Source organism: Muntiacus reevesi, chromosome 22 (genome assembly GCF_963930625.1).
Source record: "Muntiacus reevesi chromosome 22, mMunRee1.1, whole genome shotgun sequence".
NCBI lineage: Eukaryota > Metazoa > Chordata > Mammalia > Artiodactyla > Cervidae > Muntiacus > Muntiacus reevesi.
In genome coordinates, this window is record NC_089270.1 from 39519245 (window position 1) to 39532568 (window position 13324).

Genomic DNA, 13324 nt, shown 5'->3' on the forward strand with positions numbered 1-13324 from the left:
GACTACATCCTTGTTTATTACTAGCAAGATAACTGATCCCTTTCTTGAATAGACCAAAAAAAAAAAAAAAAAAGGCTTGCCTGATGATCTCATTTTATTTTTCTTTAATTTGTTTTCGAAATCATGGTTTAGTTGCTAAGTCATATCCGACTCTTGTGACCCCGTGGAGCCTGCCAGGCTCCTCTGTCCATGATTCTCCAGGCAAGAACACTGGAGTGGGTGGCCATTTCCTTCTCCAGGTGATCTTCCTGATCCAGGGATTGAACCCTGGTCACCTGTCTTGTAGGCAGATTCTTTACCCTCTGAGCTGTGAGGGAAGATCCAAAATTTATACTTTTATTTCTATTCATTGTGACCATTGATCTCAGATTTTAAAAACCTAGTTTCAATGCATTTTTTTTTTTAATTTTATTTTATTAGTTGGAGGCCAATTACTTCACAACATTTCAGTGGGTTTTGTCTTACATTGACACGAATCAGCCATTGAGTTACACGTATTCCCCATCATATGCCATGCAAAATTTAATTGAAAGGTCAAATAGGTATTTTAATCATTTTTAAAAATTCTGTTTAAATTATGCAGATAATATAATAAAATTAACTCTCAAGCAGAATGATCTGTAGACAAACCCATGCTGTCTTCAGAATTGGTTGACATTATGCAGCTATTTCAGATAATGCAAGAAATTCCTTATTACATAATATCTTGCCTGCTTTTTGCAGGTGACAGAGGAACTAATAATATTTTCTAAAGTGAATCATTGCCCTGTAGCATTACTCTCTGCCAAACAACCACCAGCTGGTTTCTCAGACCCCCTTTTTGTGCTTGTAATTTTCTTTTGTTCCTCATCTCCTGAAACATTAGGGCTAAAGCTGGATATTTCTCTTGTTCCTGTGCCTTTACTTGACCTCTCTCTTTACCTCTGGAGCTGTCAGAATCCAAAGAGTAATATATGAAACACCACATTGAATATTAGCAACATTTTCATCCATCAATAGATAGTGAGCGAAATGTCTAACTGACAGCTGACAAAGCTTTTCTTGTCTTCAGTCCCACGGCACAATTCTAACAGTTGCAGTTTTCCCATATGTATATGGACGCTGACTGTGCTAGCTGACATGCTGTTCTTAGCAAAATGCAATGTGTTCAATCAAGCTGGTAGAGCCAGAGTCCATAAATTTATCATGCAAATGTTAGTGGTGAGAAAGCCTTCTCAAAGGATGCTGATGCAAAGCGAGCCAGGATTGGTTTCTCTTTCCAACCAGATACTTCATTCAGTGATATTATTGACCTCAACAGCCCTGGGGCCAAGTTTTCACAACCATTCAAAACACCAGTAACATTTATTTCAAAAGAGTAATTATAATGAAAAACTCTCCATTTGTAAAATGAGCACATACCAACAAAGATTTTCCAAACTCCTTATATATGCAAGGACATTATTAGAAAATGTACCAGGATAACAATTTGCCTTTCTTGAGACAGAAGGAAAGATGTGAAATATATGTAAGAATGTTAGAAATCCACTAAATTACAACAGGAAAAAACTCTAAACATAAGTTTTACTAATAAAAATGGCTGTACTGTTTTCAAAAATAGACATCTAATATTATTTATTTGCCAAAATTCACATTGATGAATATCAAATTTGTATAACATAGAGTCTCACATTTTGTATCTAAACAACCCTAAACAATCTAAGAATAGTGATCACCAGAAGCCCTCATTTACCTGAAACACAACAAAATGTTAAAAATACACATAGTGACCTTTGAATGTATTGGTGATATCAATATTTTAAAAATTTATTTAGAGACATTTTGATTTGTTTAGACCAGGGAGAATTGGGGAATAATTGATTTTATGAGCTTTTGTTAGCAGTGGTATTTTGCATTTGTCATGTGTCAGAGGAAACAAAGATTTTTTGAGAACCACATCAGGGGCTATGACATCTCAAATGCTTTAATTGTTCACTAGAACCCTCTGATGTAGGTAATTTTATTCCGTTTTTCTCAGCTATTTTTCTGACATTTTCATTCTGCTCTTGGGATTACCCAGTAGCTATTTTTTCTTTTTTTTTTTTTTTTAAATTAACCATGTGACATAATTCCACTTATGTTATTTCCTCTAGAGAAATGTAAATGTATACAAACAGGAAAACCTGCCCTTGGATCTTAATAGCAAATCTACTCGCAATCACCAGAACCTAGAAAGAACTCAAATGTTTTTCAACAAGTGATAATCTCTGGTAAATCCATACAGTGGAATAATATTCATCAAAAAGGAATAAGTTATTTATAAATGTAACAACTTGAATTCACCTTTAAGATATTATACTGAGTGAAAGAAACCAGTTGTATAAAGTTACATATTCTGTGATGTTATGTGGTATTCTCAGGCTTCCCTGGTGTCTCAGAAGGTAAAGAATCTGCCTGCAATGCAGGAGACCCGGGTTCAATCCCTGGGTCAGGAAGATGGCCTAGAGAAGGGAATGGCCACTCACTCCAGTATTCTTGCCTGGAGAATTTCATGCATAGAGGAGCCTAGCAAGCTACAGTTTATGGGTTCACTGAGTCGGACATGACTGAGTGACTAACACGCATATGGTATTCTCAAAATGATAAAATTATCCTTCTTTGTCTGTTTTTAGAGATAGTGAAGGAAATGGCAACCCACTCCAGTTTTCTTGTCTGGAGGATCCCAGGGACAGAGGAGCCTGGTGGGCTGTCGTCTACGGGGTCACAGAGGGTTGGACCCGACTAAGGTGACAGCAGCAGCAGCAGCAGCAGCAGCAGCAGAGATAGCGAAATATGATTTTAAAGGTATAGCAGGACAAAGGAGGTTTTTGGGGGTGAAGGAACTGTTATATATTCTTATTGTTCTAGTTGGTTACATGAATCTACACATTTACAATTCACAGAGATGTATGCCAAAAAAGTAAATTTTAAAATGTAATTATTAAAAAAAGACTTGAAGACAAAACAAATGTGAGATAACTTTCACAGAGCCTGGGGAATTTATTACCTAGAACAAATAGAATTTTATAGTAATCTTTAAATTTTATAGTAAATTTTATAGGCCTTAAAATTTGAAAGGCCATCTTATGGTTTACACAAATTTATCAAAATTAAGAACCTTGAACTTGTTTAAAACCATTATTTGCTTTTATAATATCAAGTATCTTGGTGTTACACAGTCTTATTTATAATTATCCTGTTCTTTTTATCCTACTCGGTAATCTAATTTTGTTAATTTAAAAACTAACCGCCTAGGCCAACCACTAAAATCATATTCCACTAATTGTAGGTCATTAAAAGGAACCTTAATACTGTTGGCCATTTAGGAAGGTCACAAAGTTGACGAAAAGAAGTGTCTGGATTCCTTTTCTTCCCTCTATGTTAGAAATCTCTTTTTAACTGAGTTTATTTAGTGAGTGAAAGCTGCCAAGATCTTCCAGTTTGGAAATGGAGATACTTAATTCTTGAGCACATGGCTCAAAAACATTAACATTTTAAACTTGGCATAAACCTCAGTCTGAGGGAAAAACAGCTGCTTTGCTAAGCATTGGGGGAAAAAATGATCATTAAAAAGTTTTACATAAGTGGGAAATGCTATTCTGCCTGATCATTAGAAAGTTTTGTGAAAAGTTAGCAGTTGAGGAAAACCCCACCCCCACCTCATTAGATGTTGCAGTCAATGTGATATGTGAACACAGGGAAAAGAAATACATTCTGCTGAACATTGTATTAAAACAGAAATTTTTAGAGTAAGCACAATAATTGTTTGGAATTATTTAAGGTTTTTCCCTCAAGTTGAATATGCGATTCATTCTTGAGGGGTATGTAAAAGGGGGATGTTTGATGTGGACTTCTGGCATATTTCCCTGGTACCATTCTTTTTTAAATTGAAGTATGATATGGACATATGATATTATGTTCTCGTCAAGTGGACAACGTAGTGTCATTTAACTATTGCCATCTTAGGACATTTTCTTTGATGCATTTATCCAAAAATTGATATTGCATTATGTGGCAGGCAAGCAAAAGAGTAAAATAAGTAAAATACTCTTACTAAGTAAAAAAAGAGTATTCCCTGGTAGCTCAGAGAGTGAAGTCTGCCTGCAATGCAGGAGATCTGGGTTCAATCCCTGGGTTTGGAAGATCCTCTGGAGAAGGACACGGAAACCCACTTCAGTTTTCTTGCTGGGAAAACTCCATGGACAGAGGAGAATGGTGGGTTACAGTCCATAGGGTCACAAAGAGTTGAACAGGAGTGAGCAACTTCACTTTCACTTTTCAGAGTAAGGTAATATATTGTGATGAAGAAACATTGCTTTTCCATTTTCCTTTGTTGTCTCTCCTTTTTTCTTTCTCCTCCCCTCTTTTCCTCCTTCTTTCTTTTTCTTTTCTATTTCATTTTAAACTTTAATACAGAGTGACATAGAATTTCAGTTCTACAATAATCCTATGAACAGAAGAAAGAGAAATAAAAGATTAAAATTAATAGAGACAACTTGGATCAAGAAATTCTGTATATAATATATAATGATCTTGATAATTTGCTTTTTTGGATATTGCCTACGACAAATCTGATGTTTGATGGAAATAAATATGGAATTTCACCATTAAGTCTTTGGCTATGAGAATCTTACCCTATAGTCAGCTTTGTTTGTATTTATATTCTTTTGATCATTCCAAGCATTATTCCGATTACTTAAAACTCACAGAAGGGAATGGTAATTACTTCTCAAAAATCAGTCCAAAGTCATCCACTCTGAGAAAGCATATGTGGCCTGTGAGTACACCATTCAAAGTATAATGACCAGTCAGTTTTTAAAAATAGCATATTTACCAAAGAAAAAAGTAATTTCTGCTAGCATTTAAATCTGGAATATCTGTTCAAAATATACATCACTGTGTCCTGAATCTTTTGTTCTTTCTTTTTGTTGTAGTTCAGTTCAGTTCGGTTCAGTTTGTTTCAGCCGGTCAGTCGTGTCCGACTCTTTGCGACCCCATGAATCGCAGCACGCCAGGCCTCCCTAGAGTTTACTGACTCATGCCCATCGAGTCGGTGATGCCATCCAGCCATCTCATCTTCTGTCGTCGCCTTCTCCTCCTGCCCCCAACCCCTTCCAGTATCAGGGTCTTTTCCAATGTACAGTCTTTCAAATTATGAAAAATAGTGTTTACATGATAGATAGTTATTATCCACCAATTTTACGCAATTGTTAGTTTTGAGCTTTTGTCTATGTCATAGACAATCACCTTTTTAAGGAAGATGGATTCTATTTTTATATTCACATCAAATAAGAGCTATCATGTCAAATAAGAAATTTTTATATTCACATCAAAAAAGTTTTACATTTTTAAGGAATAAAAATTTCAATGTATATATTATTGTTTTTTCACTATGCTACATTCAGAAAATTAAGTCAGCTAGAGAGTAACTCTTCCCTTTTATTATCCTTTGTATGTGTGTGTGTATATTTATCTATACACATATATCTATGTATATGTATACATATGTATACATGTATATACATATATATACATGTGTATATGTATACATATATGGACTTTTCTGGAGGCTCATATGGTAAAGAATCTGTCTGCAATTCAGGACACCTGGGTTTGATCCCTGGGTTGGGAAGATCCCATGGAGGAGGGCATAGCAATCCTTTCCAGTATTTCTGCCTGGAGAATCCCTATGGACTTTAAGAATGACTAACAGACAAAAAATTTCCAAAAAGAGTAGTTCCCAAAATTTGTGGAAGGAAGTTATTTTTCCTTGTTCTCACTGAGTGTAAGTTGACATATCATTTTGACTGCATTCTATACCAAATGTTTTGCATAGAGAATGTCTCTCACTTCCTAATGATCATTGGATCCCTCTCTCCCCATTATCACATATTAGTGAGAACACTGACCCATTAAGCTTTGCTCTATCCATTGAAAAGCAAATAGAATGTTAGCGAAAACTTTCTGGCCAGAATTTTGAGTTTCAGATTCATTTGTGTTGGCAACATGCTCTAGTTGAGAATTCTTCCATGATTTAAAATTTGATTAAGCTTGTTAGAAAAGTTCTTTAGGTTTATGTTGTTTTGTTTTATACAGTGCATTAACAATGATCATAATCTATACTGCTTCCATGGACTCCATTGTTTTATACTATAACTGCTCATAATTAATGAGTGCACAGACAGTGGTTAAATTTGCAAGGTAACATAATAGGATAGAATCAACTGCACAAATTCATTCAGTCATCAGTTTGCAGAAGGATTTGCAGCTTAATCAGCTTGGGTCCACAGGCTGATCTAATGAAAATAGGACTCAAGAAAGACCTAATTATCTCAAAATGATCTGATGGGGACATAGGGACCTCTTAGCCAGGTAGAATTTTTGACATTGTGATGGCAAGAAAAGAATTACAATAATCATAATAGGTACTAATACTAATATTATTATATAAACATACACACTTATAACATATCTACATATAGTATACAGTACTGCTACATAAATATTTATATATGTTATATACATAGTACATCCATACAGTATATATTTTTAATAGATACTATGATCACAATAAACTGTGGAAAATTCTGAAAGAGATGGGAATACCAGACCACCTGACCTGTCTCTTGAGAAACCTATATGCAGGTCAGGAAGCAACAGTTAGAACTGGACATGGAACAACAGACTGGTTCCAAATAGGAAAAGGAGTATGTCAAGGCTGTATATTGTCACCTTGCTTATTTAACTTATATGCAGAGTACATCATGAGAAATGCTGGGCTGGAAAAGCACGGGCTGGAAAAGCACAAGCTGGAATCAAGATTGCTGGGAGAAATACCAATAAACTCAGATATGCAGATGACACCACGCTTATGACAGAAAGTAAAGAGGAACTAAAAAGCCTCTTGATGAAAATGAAGGAGGAGAGTGAAAAAGTTGACTTAAAGCTTAACATTCAGAAAACTAAAATCATGGCATCTGGTTCCATCACTTCATGGGAAATAGATGTGAAGACAGTGGAAACAGTGTCAGACTTTATTTTGGGGGGCTCCAAAATCACTGCAGATGGTGATTGCAGCCATGAAATTCAAAGATGCTTACTCCTTGGAAGGAAAGTTATAACCAACCTGGATAGCATATTAAAAAGCAGAGACATTACTTTGCCAACAAATGTCCGTCTGGTCAAGGCTATGGTTTTTCCAGTGATCATGTATGGATGTGAGATTTGGACTGTGAAGAAAGTTGAGTGCTGAAAAGTTGATGCTTTTGAACTGTGGTGTTGGAGAAGACTCTTGAGAGTCCCTTGGACTGCAAGGAGATTCAACCAGTCCATCCTAAAGGAGATCAGTCCTGGGTGTTCATTGCAAGGACTGATGCTGAAGCCGATGCTCCAGTACTTTGGCCACCTCATGTGAAGAGTTGACTCATTGGAGAAAACTCTGATGCTGGGAGGGATTGGGGGCGAGAGGAGAAGGGGACGACAGAGGATGAGATGGCTGGATGGCATCACCGACTCAATGGGCATGAGTTTGAGTAAACTCTGTGAGTTGGTGATGGACAGGGAGGCTTGGCATGCTGCGATTCATGAGGTCGAAAAGAGTCAGACACGACTGAGCAACTGAACTGAACTGATATATATATAGAGGGGAGGGGATCTATAGATTGATGGATAGATTATTATATATATTCTTATGCAAAACTTTAAGCTATTTAATTAAAATCCCCTCTATGAGATGATTATTTGTAGTTTAAAGAATGGACCTGTCACTTAAATTTTTTAAAATATAAATTTGAACTTTGACAATAGTTTCAATATTTCAGCATCATTTTGAAAGTACAAAACTTGTAATAGTAGAAATCCTATGACAAAATCTGAATTTTGGACTTTGCTATAAAATATAAGTATTATATGATAAATTATTACATTAAGCTCAGATGTGTTTGTTATAATTTTTAAGACTGAAGGTCTTGCATTCTGATAAGTATTGCTTTATATTATATCCTATGATATACAATGGATAAAATAGGTATGGCTTACTGAATTTATCTTATAGAGTATTTAGAATTTTGGCTATCACCTAATACAAGGCAGCTAAATCTAACCAGCTTGTTTCATTATCTTTCTTGTAAAATAATTCTACAATATTAATGTAGGGTACCTACTCTAAACTCTCTGAGCCTGTGGACCTCAAAAACATTTTTATCATACAGTTAACATCCACAAAAGTGTTTGGTTTTAATTATATTAGCAGTGTCATCTATATTACAAAATTTTCCACTTAAATAATTTCTGAAAATATAGAAGTGTTAATAACTTTGCTACAAAATTGGCATGAACAAATACTATGAAAAACTATTTTATGATTTCAGATTTAATGTTTGATCCTGCATGTAAAATGAATTACTTTTAATTGTGTGAAACAATTAATTTTTCTTCACAGATATTTATGTGTGAAATTAAATATATCATACATTCATTAATTATATAATTTTAGAAATCAGCCACTCTGAGGTGCAGTAATCAACTTTTCCATTTGTGTGAAAGCTAATTCTTTAATGGGTAGTAATAATTTTCTCTGCCTAATGAGTCATCATGCATGACCCGCATACTGAATACTTAAAACACTACTTTCATCATCATCAACAATATTGGACTGTGTCTTCCAACACAAAATTTTATCCTTTGAATTACATAAATAAATACTTCTCTTTATGTTAACTGCATTGTTAAATCTCAGCATAATTTTACCCTTCAAGAGGCCAGCCATATCCTCATGAATTCATGTTTTTCTGAAAGCTCCCTTGTATGTTGTTTGCTAATTCTTATTAAAACCTTGTTGAAGTCATAGAGATGGGATTGAATTTTTAAGAGAGAAGTGCAAAATGACACTTGTGTTTAATGACATTTGTATATAACTGAAATAAAGCAAAAGTAAGTCACTCCAAATACTAAGAACAGTGCATAAACTTATTTTCAAACTGATAAATTTGATATTTTTAAAAGTAGGAGTTAAACCACTGTGATTTTTAAACATGGAAAAACTGTGAAACCAGAAATTGCAAAGACAAATTATCTTCCTAAAATTGTAGCATATTATCATAACCATGTAGAGAAAATATGAAATATATTTATTCTCAATGAGATAACGATAATTTATTTTCTATGAAAATATTTGTATGGAGCAAAATGGAATACACTATAAAATGTAATTAAATCAGAATATATTATAAAAATAATACTTTCCTTTAAATAGGTTTTCATTCAGATTTGAAATCCAAACATATAAACTTTGAACTTCTGATAGGAATATTTGATCCATGATTGAATTTAATTGCATCACTATGTCTCTCTCAGGTAAAACATCAAGCATAAAATGAAATGGAAGCAGGTCTTTTATTTTCCAAGAATATTCAAGTCCTTGAAAACAAAGTAGAAATGATGCTTTTAGGACATGTGGCAGTAGAATTAACATTTTGGGTTGAGACTAATAAGCAGTTAAAATGGAGATTGCCAGTGTCTAAGTCTAAGGACAAATTTGGGTCTCTCAGTGGCTCCAGTGGAAAAAACAAACAAACCAGAAAAAACACACCTGCCTGCACAGCAGGAGACTTAAGAGATATAGTTTCAGTCCTGGGTTTGGCAAGATCCCCTGGAGGTAGGCATGGCAATCCACTCCAGTATAATCACCTGGAGAATCCCATGGACAGAGAAGCCTGGTGGACTACAGTCCACAGGGTCACAAAGAGTTGAACACAACTAAAGCAACTGAGCATGCAAGAAAAAAATTAATTTTTTGGGAGTTGTAGCAATTCACCATTTTCAGTCTTAGTATTGTCTTCCTATAGATACAATTTTCAAAATAATTCCATTTTCTGATCTATTGATTTTTGAACTATTGATCCATAAGTTTGTTGCATTGTGATCAATCAGTATGATGTTTATCAATAGCTTTATGCTTCATGGCAAATTCTGTTAAAAATAACTGCAAATTAAAAATAAAACCAAAACAAAAGTAAAACAACTATCAACTGGGGAAAACTTACCTGTTTGTGGCTAAGATGATAAAGCTACATCACAGACTTCATGGTGCCTTACAATCATGAATACTTGCTTCTCACGGATACATAAAGCTTCAAATCCAACACAATTTTTTGATGAATTTATTCTGTTACATTAAAATTATGAATCATTTCTTGATTGACAATAAAAATGTTCAATCTTTTAAGAAGAATATGAGTCCTTTCCTGCATTTCTTTTGGGTCCTGAAAATATATAGTTCACCATCAATTTTCATATCATATATGTCTACATTATTCCAGAGACACCTGTGTGATTAGAAAAACGATTGCATTTTGTGCAAGAAAGATTTTTACTTATTGCCCCTAACTCCTCCATAAGGACCCCACTATACTCTTTTTCAGCATGTCAGCAGACCTCCAATGAACCATATTTACTAATAGATTTATATTGATGGTGACCATTTCCAGAAGAACTTTTTGATTTAAGCTTCCAATTCCATGTCTCTCATCTCCCAACTTAGTGTGTAGGAGTTGAGAGACGGAAGGTGGTAATATCAGCTTTTGCATTTATAAAAGCTAGCTGTTTAATTTCTGTAGTTCTTGGCATATGTTAATTATCTGAAAAAGAAATTTCCCCCAGTATGGCTTCTGTCTTTCCCACTTAGGCATTCTCAACTCTAGCTCCATTAGTACTTCTCTTTCTCCATATAGGAACACTTCCCACCTAAGCACTTATCGCAATTTTAGTGCTTCAGCACATAATTATGTTTTTGAAAAATAGCTTTAAAAAACTTAGAATGCATTTGCAACTAGATGATGAACAAGGAAAAAGTTATTTCTATTGCAATCGAAAATTGTCTGCAAAGTGATGCCCAAAAAAATCAGTAACTAGTCCTAAAAATTGCCTATTTCAGAAAAATTTGACAGTGTATAAATTAATTAAATATTTAATTGTCTTCAGCCAAAATGTGTTTGTTTATATTGCATTAGATATGTCTCCCTTTAAATGTGCATACAGAGAGCCACACAATTCTAACAAATCCTCCAAAATACATATTCCTAAAGCCCAGTTCTACAAGATCAGTCAACTATGGACAGCAAGCCAACCTTTTATCTTTGTAAATAGAATTTTATTAAAACAAAGACATGCCTATTCACTTTCCTATTGTGTGTGGCTGCTTTCCTAGTATAGTCAAAGTGGAGTTGCCATAGACACCTTATGATCCACAAAACCTTTAATTTTACTATCTGGCTCTTTAAGGAAAACTTTATTGGTGCCAGCATAATAAAAATATTTTCTTGATGTCAGTTTCTGTAGTAATTTATGCTACAGTATATGTTGATTTTCTACCCTACTGTGTGCTGTGTTAGGAACAACTTCTGTCAACATAGCTGAGCAACAGTTCATGAGCTTTGTACTTGTGACTTGTCCAGTGACTCTTCAAGAACCCTCCATAATCCATTTGCTGATGGTCTTCATCTGAGATTCTCCTCCACACATCCTGCTAAGTGTGCAGTGTGATACTAACTCCCCACAGTCAGTTGGATAAAAACATTATCTCAAGTAGATCAATCAAATTTTCTTCCTCAAGGAGTATAAAGTTAGTTATCATCCATGAATGCTTGCCCTGTAAAGTGATGTGTGTTTTAAGGCTGAAGTTGTTATGTCAAGAATGCAGTTTGGAACTATACATGATGTTGAACAAATGGAGATATATCTGCAGGAAAAAAAACTAGAAGGTAAAAATACCTAAAAAGAAGCAGAGGAAAGAAATGTACAAAATGATAAGAGAATCTGCCTTGATTCTGAAGAATGACTAAAGAGTTTTGAGTCAAATATATTATATTCAAAGGAATTTGAAGATACTATATACATAAAAATAAAAAGCATAACTTAAAATTTGACATTTAAAAAATGTCTCAGTCAATTATAAATGCAATGGTTAAATAAAAATAATCCATAAAAATTGGGGAGATAACAAAAATAGAACAGAGAAAGAATGAGAAAGAAAAGAGGAGTGGAAAGAGAGGACATTATAAGACAGGAAGAAGAGACATAGAGAAATATTTTAGAAGGTCCAATATTCATATTATAGGAGTTCAAGAAAAAGGTTACACAGAAAATATACAAAATCATATACTAATTTGTCTATTCACCAAGGTGTATTTTTTGGCTTACTCTTCCTGAAATCTGAAAATTCCTGGAGTAACCACATTCACTTTATGTCTTTTTTGGGTTATTGATTTGAAACTCATCTTTTTGGTGTGGCCTTCTCCTAGTTAGCAAATCTAATTAGATTTGCTTATGCCAAACCCAGCTTCTCAGATCCATCAATTTCCTACACTGTACTTAACCTTCTGAGATTTACATCTATGTGACTGCTGGCTTGTTTTTATTGATATCTGTTGCCCTCATTGACCTCCAGCCTCACATGAGGAATAAGGGCACTTCATCAGTTTCAATTGACCTCTATGTTTTCACACTTCTCATCAAGCCTAACACATAGTATGCCATGAGTAATTATTGTTTTATTCATCTTTGCATTCACAGTGAAATGCTAACTTATTCTAGAAATAATCAGGAATTACCAAAAGATTTTTTAAATAGGATTTGCAAATAACTCTGCTATATACTGTACATTTTCAAAGGTATCAAAAAGGCAGTAACTTCTGAGTGGAGGAATCATTTCCCTTTTGTATTTTATATTTTTGCAGTTTAAGTAAAAGGCAGAAAATGACTTAATTTATGATTTTACAGTGAAAAGATTTTTGAAGCAAATGTTACTAGGGAGATAAAAAGTTGGAATGCTCCTTTTGGCCTATTCTATTTTAAAAGTATTCCTTAAAACAATCTTATTTCTTCTTGGATGATCAGATTTCCCTATTATTTTATGTTTCTGTTTATGTTTTCCCCTATATTAGAGGTGATAATCTGTAAATATTAAAATCATAATGATCTTTCACATGAAAGAAGAAAAGGAATGTCATTGGCAAAGTGTTCAATTTGTTTAGTGGGAAAACCAGTTTAGTAATATGCATCTGTTAGAAATAGAGTTACATATTCAGAAACATCAATGCTATCATATATAAAATATGTGTAATTATTAGTATATATAATTGAATTGATATTGGAGAACAAAAGATTAACTATTAAATGTATGTTTAAATAATATATGTTATTAAAGCAATGTTTTGAAGATAGAAAAATATGAAAGATGAAACAAAAATGGATTTTAATATTTCATTAGATATAGAACAAAGTTATTCAGTGAGATAAAGAAATCCCT